Source organism: Chinchilla lanigera, unplaced genomic scaffold (assembly GCF_000276665.1).
Source record: "Chinchilla lanigera isolate Chin_1 unplaced genomic scaffold, ChiLan1.0 scaffold00043, whole genome shotgun sequence".
Taxonomy (NCBI): domain Eukaryota; kingdom Metazoa; phylum Chordata; class Mammalia; order Rodentia; family Chinchillidae; genus Chinchilla; species Chinchilla lanigera.
Genome location: NW_004955444.1, coordinates 8479751 through 8495796, shown reverse-complemented (window position 1 = coordinate 8495796; position 16046 = coordinate 8479751). Strand labels below are relative to the sequence as shown.

Below are 16046 nucleotides of genomic sequence, written 5' to 3'. Positions count from 1 at the left end.
GTGCCGGGGACAGCCGGGCTCCGGGGGCCGGCGGCCCGGCGCTGCTGCAGGCTCGGGCAGCCGAGCCACTGAGCCAGCACGCCTTCCCCAGGAAGAAGCCCGCCACAGTGGACGGCAGCAGGAAGGCTTACAGTCGGAAGTGGCACTGGAGAGTTTCTAGCTCGCCCCAAACTCGGAGCCATCAGCTCCCACTGTTCTGTTTGGAAACAGCTTTGCGCCCTGCGCGCTCTCCCGGGCGAAGGCAGCCGCAGATAGCATCTGAGAACCCTAGACAAAGAAACAGCAGAATCTCATCCCTCGATTTGTTTGCGCAGCCTTGTAGGTCTGCCCATGAAGCCTCGGGGCTTTTTTTTTTTTTTTTTTTTTTTTTTTTCTGTTTTTGCAACGCAAACCACAGCTATTCTCTTGTCCTAACGTTATTGGTTTAAATGCAACAATTGAAAGGAGCATTGCTCTGACTCAACCTTGCTGCTTTAAAAAAAAATTATTATGTAAATGAACGCGCCCCATGCTATCTGAATAAACAGCTGTGTGAGAATAACTTCTGTGACACTGTCAGCACACACACAATCCTCCCGCTGCAGTAGCGCCCAATTAAGATCTTTGGGGAGTAGTTAGTTACACGTTATCTTTTTACACTTCTCCAAAACTTTTTTCAGGCCCTGAAACGTGGGGACTCAATACTTCTCAGAATTTTTTTTCAGATGTACCTACCCACTGACACGTCCGGGAAAGATAAAAAGCAGATAAAAAGTAAAATAGTTCTTCCCAGTAAGAGGAGAAAGAAAAAGCGAACTTGTAAGCTGTTACCAATTTAACAATGAAAGCCCGCCTGATGATTCTGCAACAGTTTCTAGGATGGCAAGCCCTCATTGAACAAGCCTTAGCAGGCGAACCAGATAACATTTCAGCGTTAATATTTTCAGATGAATTTTGGGAAAAGATTAATTTCACCTAGAACCGTTTCTCACAGCCTGTTTTCCTAAACGGTCTAACTAAGCTCAGTACCTGTATTGATACATGATCTACTGACTCACCTAGAGATTTGAGCTTCGTTAAGATCTCACCTTCTATGCAGATAAACGACTTCACTTATAAGATCAATGACAGTCATTATATTGATTTCAAATACTTAAAAAAGGCATCGCTTATGTGGACTAATGATTATACTTTAATTTGCTGGCCTAATAAATACAATTTTTTTTTTGCTACTATTCACTCAGCAGAACCAAATTTGTACTGTAAAATACAACCGTTGTCCCCATTGGACTATTCTTAAAACTCTTTTGTCATTATCAGTAATGCTATTCTATTTATTTGATCTTTTTATTCAAAAACAATCTTCTTTCTTAGACTTTAAAAATCACAGTAATTTGCTAAATGATCATATAATACACTTCTAGATCATCAACTAATAAAATAGAAAGTCTTACTTTTACTTTGCTAATTTGTAAATGAAATAACCATTCCTATACAAACCAAACATTTCTAATGACCAAAATGCAAGGCAAGCTTCCCCCTTTCCCCCCTCACCCCTGCAAAAGATGCCGGTCTAAATTCCTCAGAAAACGAATGCCTTGTCAAAGCTGAGAGACATCTCAAACTGCAGACTCACCTAGGATTTCATTTTGTATAGTACTGGCAAGGAACCATGGGTTAGGCATCTACCATATTTGGGAAGCCAGGTCACTACACAGTTGATTGCTATTGGATCTGTCCATATATGCGGCAGAAATAGAATTATGTTACCACCTACAGCTCTCTCTCAGGCCATAAGTATCAGTTATTCAATATACTAAAGTATATACGCAGAGAACAAAATATAGACTGTAAAGGAGATTTCTAGTGTTGTCAGATAAAAGGAATGTTAACTTAATTCAATCTGTGGTATCAAACAACTCACACAATAACTGCTTTTCCAATCAGATTTATTACTAAGTGCCATAAAATATAAAATTTGAGGTGTTGGTAAAGAATTATACCTTATTTGAAACTCTACAGGCAGCTATTTTACCCATGTGTCCCATGGAGTAAATTATTTTAGACATACAGGTTAAAATGTTATTTTTCTGACCCATGAAAGATTATATTGGCAAATTCAGAATACACAAACTATGTGAAGTAAAAACAGCAGAAATATTGGGTAAAGTACGTCATCTTTACATACAAAGTACTCGTCAACATCTCAGTAAAATTTATGTTACATGTGCTTTTACATTGGAATTATATTTTTTGTTATATAACCAAACAAAATACCATTGAAGAAATGATACGTGAAATTATGAAGAAAATTATGAAAAGCACGATGCATTTAATGTGACCACTAATTGGCATGATGAAGCTCATGCTTCATAAGTATTTGACAAAGCTTAGTAACTGGCTAAAGTATATCCATGTGCATATTTACCACTTTTAAATAGTTTCCTTTTCCTAAAGCAAAACTAGATGGGTTAAAAACAATCATATGTTTATCTATAAATTTTGTCTGGTTACTATGTCTAACTACAAGTATATAATAATTAGTATGATATACAACTTAAACAAAAAATAAGTTACTCTATGATTAAGTAATCAAAATTTAAGGCATTATTAAGACCCAGCTTATAGTAAATGTTAAATTCCTATTTCAAAATTTTCACAAAGTCTAATTACATAAGTTAACCAGATACTCTTATGGATCAAACTATCTCCTAAATGAAGTCATAGGGAGCACAAATGGTTTTAGGAAAATTTGCTAAATATTTACCGTTATTAAGAACAGGCAATAATAGAAAACATGTCTATCTGATATTTGCTGCAAAAATCACAACCCATAAATGCGTGAATAAGAGCTTAAACTTTCCCCAGTATGTGTTCCCCAATAAAACAAAACTATACATGTCATTTTACCTGGAAAGGAAAACACTTGAACTAGTCGACTGTAAGGAAATGCCCGAATACTTCCAATGAGATGCAAAGATCTCTTATACACTGTATCTCCGAGCAGGTTCATCTGGCAGAGCCAGCTGTTGTTTGGATACGTGCCCAGATATATACGAGAAGTCTGTAACTTTGATAGAAGTTTTCAGTGCTTTTAGAACAGCAGAGAGGTTTAATAAGGGCATGATCACAAAAATAAACAAATGTCCTTAATTAAATTTAAAAAAGGCCAGGATAGATATAAGGCATTCATTAAAGCAGTTCAGATGGTAACTTGGAACTTTTCTAAAACTACATGTAAACAACTGATTAATCAAATTAAACATAATGACTAAATACTGAGAAAACAAGGGATACAACACAATGTCTCTCTTTTCTATTCCAGGAGCAACAACGAAGTTCTTGGATGACTGTGAATTTCAGTAGAAGATGTATTTTCCTTCTGTGCATGTCTACCTCAAAATATCTTCAGGGGTAAGCATGCATCCTATGACCTGGTCCAACACTGATTTGCTGCATAGATAATTCCTGTGAAATGATTATTCTCAAGAGGAATGGTAGAAATGGTTGGAAAACAGAAGTAGCAAAAACCAATGCATTGTCTCCAAATGCAAAATTCTACTCAATATTTCTCTGCCATTAGTAAAATCACTATCTGGAAAAATGTAATATGTTGCACTGAAAACCATTCAAAGCAGAGTATTCCCAAATACTGTCCTTCGGCTTCCTGATCGTTTCATTCTCTTGTGGTCCACACCATGGGACAACATTTCCTTGTGGAACCTCTGGAACTGTGTCCAGATGACGGGGATTATGACGCTTGCTGGCATTTGAAGTGGCCACTACCACGACCTGTGCTCTCCCTACCGGCACGAGACCTGCAGAGAAGGTCCTGCTCTCGGTACCCTTCTGCTGAAACGCGACCAAGTAAAACATCCTCTATTTATTTTAAGAATGATACTAAATCTGCCAAACTAAATGTCTACTGCTATTTTGCTAAATGCCTTCCATTCAAACTCCAGCGTGAGTCGTTTCTAATAGTAAATTGAAGGAGGCAATTACTATTAACTCTACCATGGAAAATTATTTTCACAAATATTACAGTCTTTATACCAGCACAATATGAAAATAAAGCCAATTGCCCCACTTCCTAATATAAGCACATTTGTTATTACATATGAATCATAGCCATTTATTTATGTAGGTTGGAAAACTTGTTAACCTATGTAGTAATGACCACCTGTAGGATGTTTTTTAAAAAAATTATTATTCTTGATAGAAATGTAGAGCAGCATTTCTTGAAACTAATAATGATGACAAAGGCTGAAGCAGGCTTCAGAAAAGGGCATGACATGATGTAGGTGCTTTAAGGAAAATGCGACACAGCAAGCTTTCTATTTTTAAATCAACTGGTTTTACACAATGGCAAACAGAGTAGTTGTTCTGAATATAAAAAACATGTAAATAATTGGTCTTGGAAGTATACATTTAATTTCAGCAATAAGCTCCTTACCATCTCACACTGTAAAATAGATTTCGGTTGATATGAAGCCTCCTAGAAAACCTAGGTTGTCTCCTCTTCAATGTTTTTTTCTCATCTAAACTGTGAGCAAAATCAACCTCGTCAGCACCTCCCATAACATGTAAGACCTAAAACTACGCTTTGTGTTTTCCAGGTATCGTGACAGCTGAGTTTAGTTTTGAAATTCTTCAGACAGAATGAATAGCTCATGGAGGAAGGAAGGGAATTAGCATTTATTAAGTGCTTACTATGTGCTGTGTACTGTGCTGACATGACACATTTCTATGAGTGCTGTTTTTTTTAAGTATGCACATTTCCCCCTTGACTATTTGCTCTTCAGTGTGCCTCAGTGTTTAGCCATGAAAGTGACCTTGAAACAGTAGATGGAGCAATGGGACATTCATGGCTTCTGGCTTTATCATCATTTTGGAGCAAAGGGAAGTTCAATAAAGTTAACTGTCCAGAAAGATGTATTGAAATGATATGTATTGACATTTATCAACTATATAGATATAATTATCTAATTACATATTTATATTATATGAGGAATATTTATATAATTATCTAATTATATACACATCAAACTAAAATACATCAACATGAGAAGACATATTCACTATATGATATCTGATTATTCATAAATACATATTGTAAGATAGTTTACAGGTTCAAAAATGAAAGTACATTAAATGGTCAATAGGAAATAAGGTGAGAAATTCTTCAACTTGAAATTATCTAATTAGGAAACATTTTTTCTCATAATCTACCAAATAAAGTGAATTATCTTCTTAAAGTAAGGATTATACATATTCCTAATCTTTTCTTTACACTAAAAGGACACCGTAAGTTTCTGAATTTACAGCAAGCAAGTATATGGGTAACTTGTTTCACAGTTAGATCAGTTTTTTCTTCCCTTTCGCCTTCCTTAACATCAGTTATCCAGCGTGATCTGCTTTGATCTGGATTGCCACTACATGATAAACCCGTGATATGCTCACTGAGGAAGTAGTTATATTTAAACCGCAGTCCTCCAAGTTGCCTGATGCATTTGGAGGTAGAGTCTGAATCTTCAGAATCAAAAAACTCTATTATTGTTACAAAGAAATTGCTAGGGAGGGGGCAAAAAACCCAAAGCCTAATAACCCATAGGATTTTTTTCTTCCTTCAAGCAGCATTAACTTTCCCCCCTTCTTGTTTCCCAAATCGGGAAAAAGGGTAACCTCTGAAGTTGTTTTAGACAGAAGGTCACAATTCAAAGGACTTGTAACTTAATCCAGTGCAGTGCAATCACATTGCTATTGGAAACACAACCAAAAGCACCATTATTCGAGATGTTTTTATTAAGCAACGTCAATAGGTATACAACCTGGAGGTTTCTCTCTACTGTAAAGTTTTGCTAGATTCATACATGTGAGCGATCAAGTTGCCTCGAGGCCCTGGTACTTTAGTATGCCGTGACTCAAAGAAACAAGATAGACTAGAAATTACACACTAAGAAAAACAATACCTTCAATCTGTTCAAATACTTAAAAAGACAGTACCTTTCGGGGACCAACACATAAATAAAATTATACATTTTCAGTCTTTGGATACCCGTAGGTAACAAGAATGCTTATTTTAGGTGGTTTCATATTTGAGGTATTACAGTGATTATTTACACTTGTCCTTCAAGTTCTTTCAAAGAAGAAAACTCTAGGGTCTGGAAGCATCCCCTGTGTCTTTCAGGGATTTTGTTTTAACATCATCAGTGATCTGATTTGTCTGACTTGTACAAGAACACAAAGTCAAGATCTGGGCTTTTCTGCATTCCTACATTTAAAAGGTGTAATACTTCTAAAAACAATGCTCCACTTCATAGGGAATTATGGGCTAGTGGCTTGTTTTTTTAATCAATACAAGGAAAAACAAATAGTTTACCAAGAGGTCAGAGTGCCGGTGGAGGAGCCCTCTCCTGCCTGATTCTCATTGACAAGCCCTGCTGAAAGATCCGCAAAGGCCCCATTAGCTCAGGCCTCCTGGGATGGCTGTTCACTTTCCTTCCTGTCCTTGCCTGTGAGGGCGACTCTTCCCCCACCAGCCAGTGGACGGAGAGGGTTGAGGAGGAAGCGAAGGAGGGACAGGACAGGGACAAAGCAGGGCCAGAAAGAAGTTACTCTTGACAAGAACCAGAAAACTGCTCAAAGACCCTAGGCATTTGCAAAGAATGAAGGCATTACTTAGAAATTCTAAGAGAAAATGCTACTATTGGTAGATATGCTGATTTTATATATTTTTAACTGGCATTACCATTTCTGGTATCCCCATCTTGTTTGTGAGGAACTGCACTGGTAAGTCCAAAGCTGAAGACAAATATAGAGGGTCTGGCTCCCCAGAAATAAAGTCACTCATGAATCATCACTGAAGACTATCAAAGAGAAGAAACTGTATCTAGGCATTATTTATAGTTTCCCAAACTCATATCTATAACCAGCCTATGAATTACCAATACATGGAGAAGAATAAAAATAATTTTAGCAAGATATTGCACATGAACGTCTTTCTGAAGCAGCATATAGCAGCCTCTATTCCTATCTCCTTTTACTATATCCGTGGATTTTATGTCTATCCCTATTTCAAGCTATTCTTTCCCTTGAATGAATAGAATTATTAACATCGTTCCACAATCAAGGCTACTTACTAAACTAAAACAAATGCACTAGAGATTCAAGTGAGTTCTAATTCTGGCTCTGGCATGAGTTTTCCTTGTTCTTTTTATTCTCAATTGCTTATCTTCTCAATTTATAAATTGATTAGCTACACCATGGATACAAAGTTAGACCCAATCACCAAAGCAACATGGGAATGAAAATGTTTACTTGTATGGCAAAGCTCATATAGATGATAAAATACCAAAAACACACTGAATTTCAGAATAATTTAATTAAACAATTGGGAAATGAATGGCCAGGGCATGGCAATTGGGATTTATCATGGCTTGATATACATGGTAGGCACTCCATGAATGCTATTTAAATTAATTAACATAAGCATACTAAGTGATGAAATGGAACATAGTCCTAGTTTTTGAAAGAAAAATAATTTCCCTTGCTTTCATTTTTTCCTTTATTTTTCCACATTGTTATATTTTCCTCCACTAGAAACTCTAAAACTGTACTGGCTAAGGCACTCATAATTCATTTGAACACATAATATAAATTCTCTTTTTTTTTTTTTTTTGCCGTGCCGGGGATTGAACTCATGACCTTGGGCTTGCCAAGCAGGCGCTTATGCCACTGAGCTATATCCCCAGCCCATAATATAAATTCTTAAAGGAACAAAACTGAGTCTTTGAAATTGTGCTAAGGGTTTGCCATCCTGAAAACAGGGCATAATCCAAGAAAGTTAGGAAAGTAAAACAGACATGAAATCACTATTATGTATTAGAGACAATAAAATGGCACACTGAATGCTGGGACAGCTGCTTCCAATCCCTCCCACCATAACCATTTCCCCATCATGCTTCCTAGAACACAGTCAGCTAGATCTATATCATCAGGGCAGGAGTCTAAAATCACCTTCACGGAGAATTCTGACCAGTCCAAAAGGAAAGATCTAAGATTTACCTGCACGTCTCCCACGGAAAGGACTCAACCTGTTCATCCAAAGTAGAAACCTTGGTTAGCAAGTCCTTATCTATCAATCAGCTTTAAAGTTCCCTACTCCTAAATATGAGACAACAAAAATGACTGTAATTATTTATTTTTTTAAAAAGGAACATCCAAAACAAAAAAGAACACCTGAAAATAAAATGCAAGATAACAGAAATGTGAACTTCAGTAAAGTTTGTAAAGTAAAATTGAGACAGTTTCTCAAAAGAAGAGAAAAAGAAGAGATTTAAAAAACAGGAGAGAAGTATAAGAAATGAAGAGCTATAGCGTTGGTGGCCCAACATTGAAGTAATTGGAGCTTTAGAAAGGAAGTACAGAAAATTAAGGGCAAAATTAAACAAATGTTTCTAAAATGTTTTCTAGGACATAGATTTTCACGTTGAAAGAGCTCAGTGAGTAGCTCCCCAAAATGGATGAAAGCAGACCCCTCCAATGGCTACAGCTGAGAAATTTGAGAACACTGGGAATAAAGGGTAGGTTCTACAGTCTTTGAGAGAGAATAAAAAACTGATCATGGACAAAACAAGGGCACTGACTTCAAACTTCCTAACTGAAAGATGTATTTCTGAAAGGTTAAAGAGCAATGGCCTTGAATTCCTTAAAGAAAAAAATTCTTAGCCTAGAGTTTTAAAGCCTATCGAATTTTATAACAAGTAGAAAAATTTTAAAAATAAGGATATTTTCATACATGTGAATTTTCCAACAATTCATTTCCCAACTATTCTTTCCCATGAAGCTAATAGATATGTTCCATCAAAATCAGGGAGTAAACCCTTTATGAAATAGGTCATCAAAATGGGAGAAAGATGAATATAATCCCTTCTGTTGATGTAAAGAGAGATTTTGAAATAAACGCTATGCACCAAATATAACAGTCCAGGCTGGATGTTAAATTATCCTAGGAAAGTTTCCCTTAAGATGAATGAATGAACAGATTAATTGATACATCTGAACATAGAGGAAACAGAGTTAAACAGGAAAGATCATGAAAATGATTTATTGAAAGGAATAAGTAAACTGAATTCAACAACACAGCAGAAAGATCATACACCGTGACCAAATGGATTTATCCCTGGGGTGCAAGGTTGGTCTAACATTCCAAGCCAGTGACTGTGATATACCACATTAACAGAATGAAAGATAAAAACTATACGGTCATCTCAATAAATACAAGGAAAGCACTTCACAAAGTTTAACATCTTTTTATTACAAAAATTCAACAAAATAAGGATAGAAAGAAATTTCCTCAGCACAATAAAGGTCGTTTATGAAAAACCTACAGCTAACCTTTCCTCCTTTCTATCCAACATAGTACTGGAAATACCAATAAGAACAATTAGGCAGGAATGAGAGACAAAAGCCAGCTAAATCAGAAGGGCAAAGTAAAATTATTCTTGCTTGCAAATGATAAAATTCTATGTATAGAAAACACTAAAGACTTGACAACTACAACTAATGGATGAATTCAGTATAGTAAGATATAAGATCAACAGAGAAAAATCAATTGCATTTCTTTGTACCAAAAATGATCCACCTTAGAAAAGAAATCAAGAAAATACCATTTGCAGTAGCATCAAAAAAATCAAAAAGAATGATTTAGTTAGGGAGAAATTTAAATAAGTGAAATATCTGTCCCCTGAAAGCTATAAAACAGTGATTAAAGAGATTGCAAAAGATACAAATAGAAAGATATCTTGTGTTTGTGAATCAAAAAATTAATATTGTTACAATGTCTATATTACCAAAGCAATCTACAACTTCAATGTGATCCCTATCAAAATTCCATAGATAAAACAATTATAAAATTTGTTTAGAGCCACAAAAGACACTAGCTTGGCAAAACAATCTCCAGAAAGGAAAACAATGTTCATTCATTCATCTTAAGGGAAACTTTCCTAGGATAATTTAACATCCAGCCTGGACTGTTATATTTGGTGCATAGCGTTTATTTCAGAATCTCTCTTTACATCAACAGAAGGGATTATATTCATCTTTCTCCCATTTTGATGACCTATTTCATAAAGGGTTTACTCCCTGATTTTGATGGAACATATCTATTAGCTTCATGGGAAAGAATAGTTGGGAAATGAATTGTAGCCAACATACCTCCTGATTTCAGATAATATTATTAAGGGATAATAATCAAAACAACACAGTTCAAGCACAGAAATAAACACACAGGCCAATGGAAAAGAATACAGTAAAATAAAGCTATGCATTTATGGCCAGCTAATTTTTTACAAGGCCACTAAGAAGACACATTGGGGAAAAAATGGCCTTTTCAGTAAATGGTAATGTTAAAACTAGATGTCCACATGCAAATGAATGTAATTAGATAGTTGTATTATACCATGCATAAACAATTCAAAATGGATTAAAGACCTGAATGTAAGACCTCACATTCAAACTGTCTGAACTACTTTTCTCATTGCTGGGACAAAATACCCAACACTCACAAGTTACAGGAGGAAAGGTTTATTTCAGTTCAGTCTGCAGCGGTTTCAGTCCATAGTCAGCTGGCTCCAAAGCAGCATGACACTGCAAAGGCGCATCTCAGAGGAGAAACAGTTCATAGCATGGCAGGGTAGAAGGCAGCAAGCAGCAGCAGCCTTCCTTCTTTTTCTTCCTTTATATTCCATCAAGGCTATAAGCCTATTGATCGGTGCCACCTAGGCCCAGGGTAGGGCTTCCATTACCCACATCCACAGCTATGCTAATTCCAATCAGGGGACTAATTTAGTACCACATACCCTTAACCCCAGTATCACATGGCCTAGTTCTAGAGAGCTCCAAAAAGTCCCACCTTTGAGCACATGAGGCTTTGGGAGACATAGACGCAAGTCATACACAGGTTGCCTTTTCACTTTGTGAACTGCTTCCCTTGCTGTGCAGAAGCTAATAGTCCTACTTTATTTTTGCTTTTGTTGCCTGTCTTTTGGTATCCTGTCCATAAAAGGAGTTTTACAAGATAAATATAATGGAATAGATTTAAGCCTTAAATATGGAGATCCTGCCATTTGTACTAACATAGGTCAGTGATGGCAAACCTTTTACAACTTGCAATGATAACGAACAGCCAGCCGTGGCATGTGTGGCACAGGTCCGCCACCACTGACATAGATGACAGTGGAAGAAATTATACTAAATGAAATAAGCCACATACACAAAGAGAGATCCTGCATGACTTTATTTCTATGTAGAATCTTTTAAAAAGTTGAACACATAGAAACAGAGAGCAGAACAGTGTTTACTAGGATAACCAAGGGAGAGGAAATGGGGAAGAAGTAGGTCAATCATTTCACTATACATATTTCTATATACATGTGTGTGCATACTATATATCTATATACATTTTGAAAAAGTAATCAAAACACCACACACTGCTGTAAAAGCTTTTGTATAGGCAGAGCAATGCAAATACCAAAAATTGGTAACTAAGTTCAGGAGATACACGTACTGGAAGGGCAACAGAACTGACGGTGTTGGCATGCATGTGTACTGGGTGGGATAAGGTGAAAGAGAGACGCATTTTCATCTTCCATAATGACAAGTTAGCAGATAACAGCCCAAGTGGAATTGTCACTAAATAACACCATTAGAACGTTCAACTGAAAACCCAGAAGAGTTTCTGCAGGAAAGGGAAAGGAAGGTGAAAAGGAGGGAGGAGAATCGCCTCCCAATAACAATTTGTACAGTTACTTGACTTTTGAAATTATGTACTTATAATTTTAGTTAAAACTAAAATAGAAGTATTCTGTTTCTATATGTATTTGTATATTAATTATTGACAAATAGTTGAAAAATGAGTTCACCTAACAGGAAACAGGGAAGAAGTAGGTGACATTTTAGTTAATCAAGGAAACCTCTGGGAGCTGTCACCAAGTGGAGACTGGAATGATGGAAGGGTGAGACACTTGTAAAATGGATGGGGGAGGCAGGAAGGGTCTGTATAAAAATAACAGCAAGTTCAAAGGGAGCAGTCTTGGAAAGTATGGGGAAGAAAGAAAGAAAGGTGGACAGCAGTGAACGAGAAGGAAAGAACAGGGTGAAGGTGGGGCGTGGGGCGTGGAGCCCCGTAGGTCAGGTAACATCGAGATCTTGGTTTAGATGGAATGAAAATGGAACGGTACCAGAGGTACTTTTTGTTTGCTTGATTTTATCTAGCTTTTGAGCAGAAAAGTGACATAAATTGATTTATATGCAAGAGAGACCCCTCTGGATGCCGGCCGTCTGAAGGATAAACTATAGGACAGTAAAGGAAGAGGCAGATCAAATTAGGGACTTTGCATGGTCCAGGTGAGAGGTGGTGGTAATCTAGACTAGAGTTTTCTTTAGGGACTGTTGATATGTAATCGGACTAGGGTATATTTTGGAATGACAGCCAATAGGAACTGTAGATTGGATGTGGGTTTGAGGCAATAAAGAAATTAAAATTATTTTAGTCCCTTTGCATAAACTGTAAACACCACTGATTTTACTTTCATCTCCCTTTATTTCTGCTTTCTGCTTTCTTGCTCATACAACAACATGAGATAAACACAAAGAGCCTGAACAATCAGTTTCTAAATAATGGACAGTTAACTGGGAGTATTTTCAAGATTATCACATCAAAGTACCCAGTGCAGCCCTTCCTTTGCCCATACCCATCACCAGCCTTCTTCTTCTCATCTCTTGTCTTTGTATACATTTTTGTTTCTCTGTACTCATCAGCCTGATGTAAATGTTTTTTTCTCTTTTCTACTTTATCAGCTTTTTACCCATCACTACGCTTTGTCTTATTGTGGTAGTTTCATACTGTGAAAGCTCCCAATGCACCATGCCTCCCCAAGTTATGGCCTTCATGAATGAGGCATTATTATCAAGGATGATATAAACAAAGATTTGGTGCTTGCTTATTAGATCTCATCCTCTGGGAATGTTGACTATAGATCCAGCCACAACAAAGAATCATTTGCTAGCCACATAGTGAAAGAAAAGACTGTGTATTGATCAGTTGCCGAATGCTGTAACCAAATACCTGTGAAAAACAGTTTAAAGGAGGAAATGGTTTATTTTGGCTTACAGTATCAGAGGTTTTAGTCCTTAGTTTATTGGCTTCAAAGCAGAAACATCATGGTAGAAGGGCATGCCAGAGGACAGCTGCATACCCCATGGTGGCTGAGAAGCAGAGAGACAGGGAAAAAGCCAGAGAGGAGGAGGCCAGGGACCAGATATAAGACCCAAGGTCATGTCCTCATGACCCAGAAATATGCTTTGCTAATCTCCTAGGTGTCTCTCAAACCAACCAAGTTGAAAATAAAGACTAACTATCACATTTAGCCTGCCAGTCAGCCCACCAAAGAAAGACATATGAGGAAGTCATATGAGACACTGCAGCTCCATCTACCTCTTGATAGAAATTAGGAGACAACCCAAGTGGTGCCAAAAGGCAGGCCACTCATCTGAGCTCAGCCATTCCACAGAATTATGAACACGTAGAATTGTGGGTGCATTCCATGAATGGTGGATTACAGTGCTGCAGTATATGATGAAAATAACCATTATTCTGCTGAACTGTTCTTAAAGTTACCAATCACATGCATATTATCAAAACTACTACACATTTCTGTGTTTATCTTAGTCACCTTTTATTATGGAAAATAGAGCATATGCTAGCATTTAATTTACTGTTTTAGCTCTCTTTCAGTGTATAGTTCAGTGGCATAGTAAATACATTCACAATGTTCTTCAATCATCACCACCATGTATCTCCAGAACTTTTCATCTTTTCAAGAACTCTGGAACTCTGTAACTACTGAGCACTACTTCATCATTTTTCCCTCCCCACAACCCGTGGCAACCACAGTTCTATTTTCTGTCACTATCAATCTGACTAGTATAAGTACCTCCAAGAAGTGGAGTCATACAATATTTGTCCTTTTGTGTCAGAATTATATAGCATCTTAATCTTAGTTATAACACCTGACATTGCTTTTACTTCTCTCTTGAAATGTCCTCCTCAGGAGGTCCTGTCACAAAACTCCCATTTGTATCTTTGACCCAATTTTCTGTCGCTTCCCTCTTGATCTCTTTTGAAGTCTACTCTTTTTCTATTGACTCTACTTCCTCTTAAATGCCAGGTCACCAGAGCATTCTTCCCCCGTGGGACCTTAGTCCTATATATGCCTCAATTACTACACATAGGCAGGGGTAACCAAAGCACCTCTAATAGAGCAGAGCTAATGTTTGAAACTTTGAAATGCTTTCTGAGGTATTTTTAATACAAGTATAGTCCCCCACACAACACCTGATGAGTCTTCCTATCATTAAGGTCTTTTAAAAATGGAGGTGGGATAAGAGATGGAGAGAGGGAAGTGAGGGAAGGAAAAGTGATTTTAAAAATTGAAGGAAACATGGACATAGAGCTTTTGGAAGTGGGAAGGGAAATAAGAGTTGGAGGGAGCAAGGATGATGGGAGGAAACGGGCAGAGGAAAAAGAACTGAGATGTGTTATATACACGGGCAAACTTCCCATGATATATGTAATCATTATGTACTGCACACATGTACCAAGAAATTGTTTTACAGGATTAGACTTTAAGCCTAGAGTAAGGAGATAGAAGCTAGGGTGCAAAGGAAGCTCCTCTAACACCAGAAAGGAGGCTGGGCTGTATTTCAGTGGTAGAGAGCTTTCCTGGCCTATACCTGGGAAGTGAATCCATAGCATTAATAAAAGACAAGAAGAAAAAGGAAGATGTCTTTTAGTTCAGAGAACTGGTTGCTAGAAATGAAAATGTATGCAATCCATTAAGTCTGGCTGAACTTGAAAAGGGTGTCCGTAAGAAGAGAGACCAAGCCAAAATCATAGCTTCAAATTTGAATCTCTTTGGAATGTGGACTCAGGTCTCATGCATCAATCAAAATCAAATCGTCAGTAACTGAGAGCTTGTCTGATATGCAGTGGAATTCCCTTTAGATATGAAAGATTGCCAGAGCCCCAGAAATCTACAGAAATAAGTTTTTAAAACTGAAGAAGAACATATGAATTACATTTCATACCAAAATGTAAAATGTAAACAAATTAAGAAATAAGTGTTTATTTTGAATAATTTAAGGTCTGAGGACAGATAAGACAGGTCCTTTTCTGATCACTAGATTTTTCTGTATATTCTCTGTCAACTTTTTGAATATTAAAAACTTTTATTGCATCTTTAAGTCATAGATCTATGATCATAACTGGAAACATCTAGAATATTGGTTAATTAAGTGGGGTTAATGTTTAAACATTTAAAGGGGACTAAATCAATTAAACTCATGAGTTAATTCAGTAAATAAATGAAAATAATTTTTCTTATTTTGTGAAAAATAACCAGCTGTATACATGAGATAAATTCTATAAACTGCCTTTCAAGGTTTGGGATTAACAACTATTTATCAAAACACAAGTAAATATAGGAATTCCTTTCTATACATAAAAGTGTTCCTCAGGCATGAAACACTACTATGGTAGAGAGAAGGCAGCCAAGCGTTCCTGGATCTCCACCGAAAGTACAACAGCACTGAGAAACCTGATGCACTAACTGCGGGCCTCCTGCAAAAATGAGGATGCTGCTAATGGGTCTCTTGAGTCTGAAGCCTATAGTCGGGATGAAGCACTTGAAGAGTTAGGCACCAGCATCGTGCTAGCCTGGACCACACAGGGACAGCTGCACCCAGGGCTTAGGATGATCCGGCAGAATGAAGACTTCTTCACTGGGCCAAAGTAAACAGTGAGTAGATGCCCAGGGTGCAACAGCTCCGCCTACCATAAGTCCAGGATGAAACATGCATGAGCCTTGGGGAGCTTCCCTCACTCAGGCAGGAAGAGGAGAAAAGAAAGGTGGATTAGAGAATCCACAACTGTGGGTCAGGATTTAAATCTCGAAAAGACCCCTTACACACTTGAGATGGTTTCCTTAAAACAGACACATACATGGGTG

General features: G+C 37.2%; 1 protein-coding gene across 10 annotated transcripts in view; it reads right to left on the bottom strand.

The window, feature by feature from the left end:
* The window catches only part of Eya1 (EYA transcriptional coactivator and phosphatase 1), a 318971-nt gene that overhangs the window by 159245 nt on the left and 143680 nt on the right, over positions 1 to 16046 (bottom strand). The gene's annotated exons all lie outside the window — the stretch shown is intronic.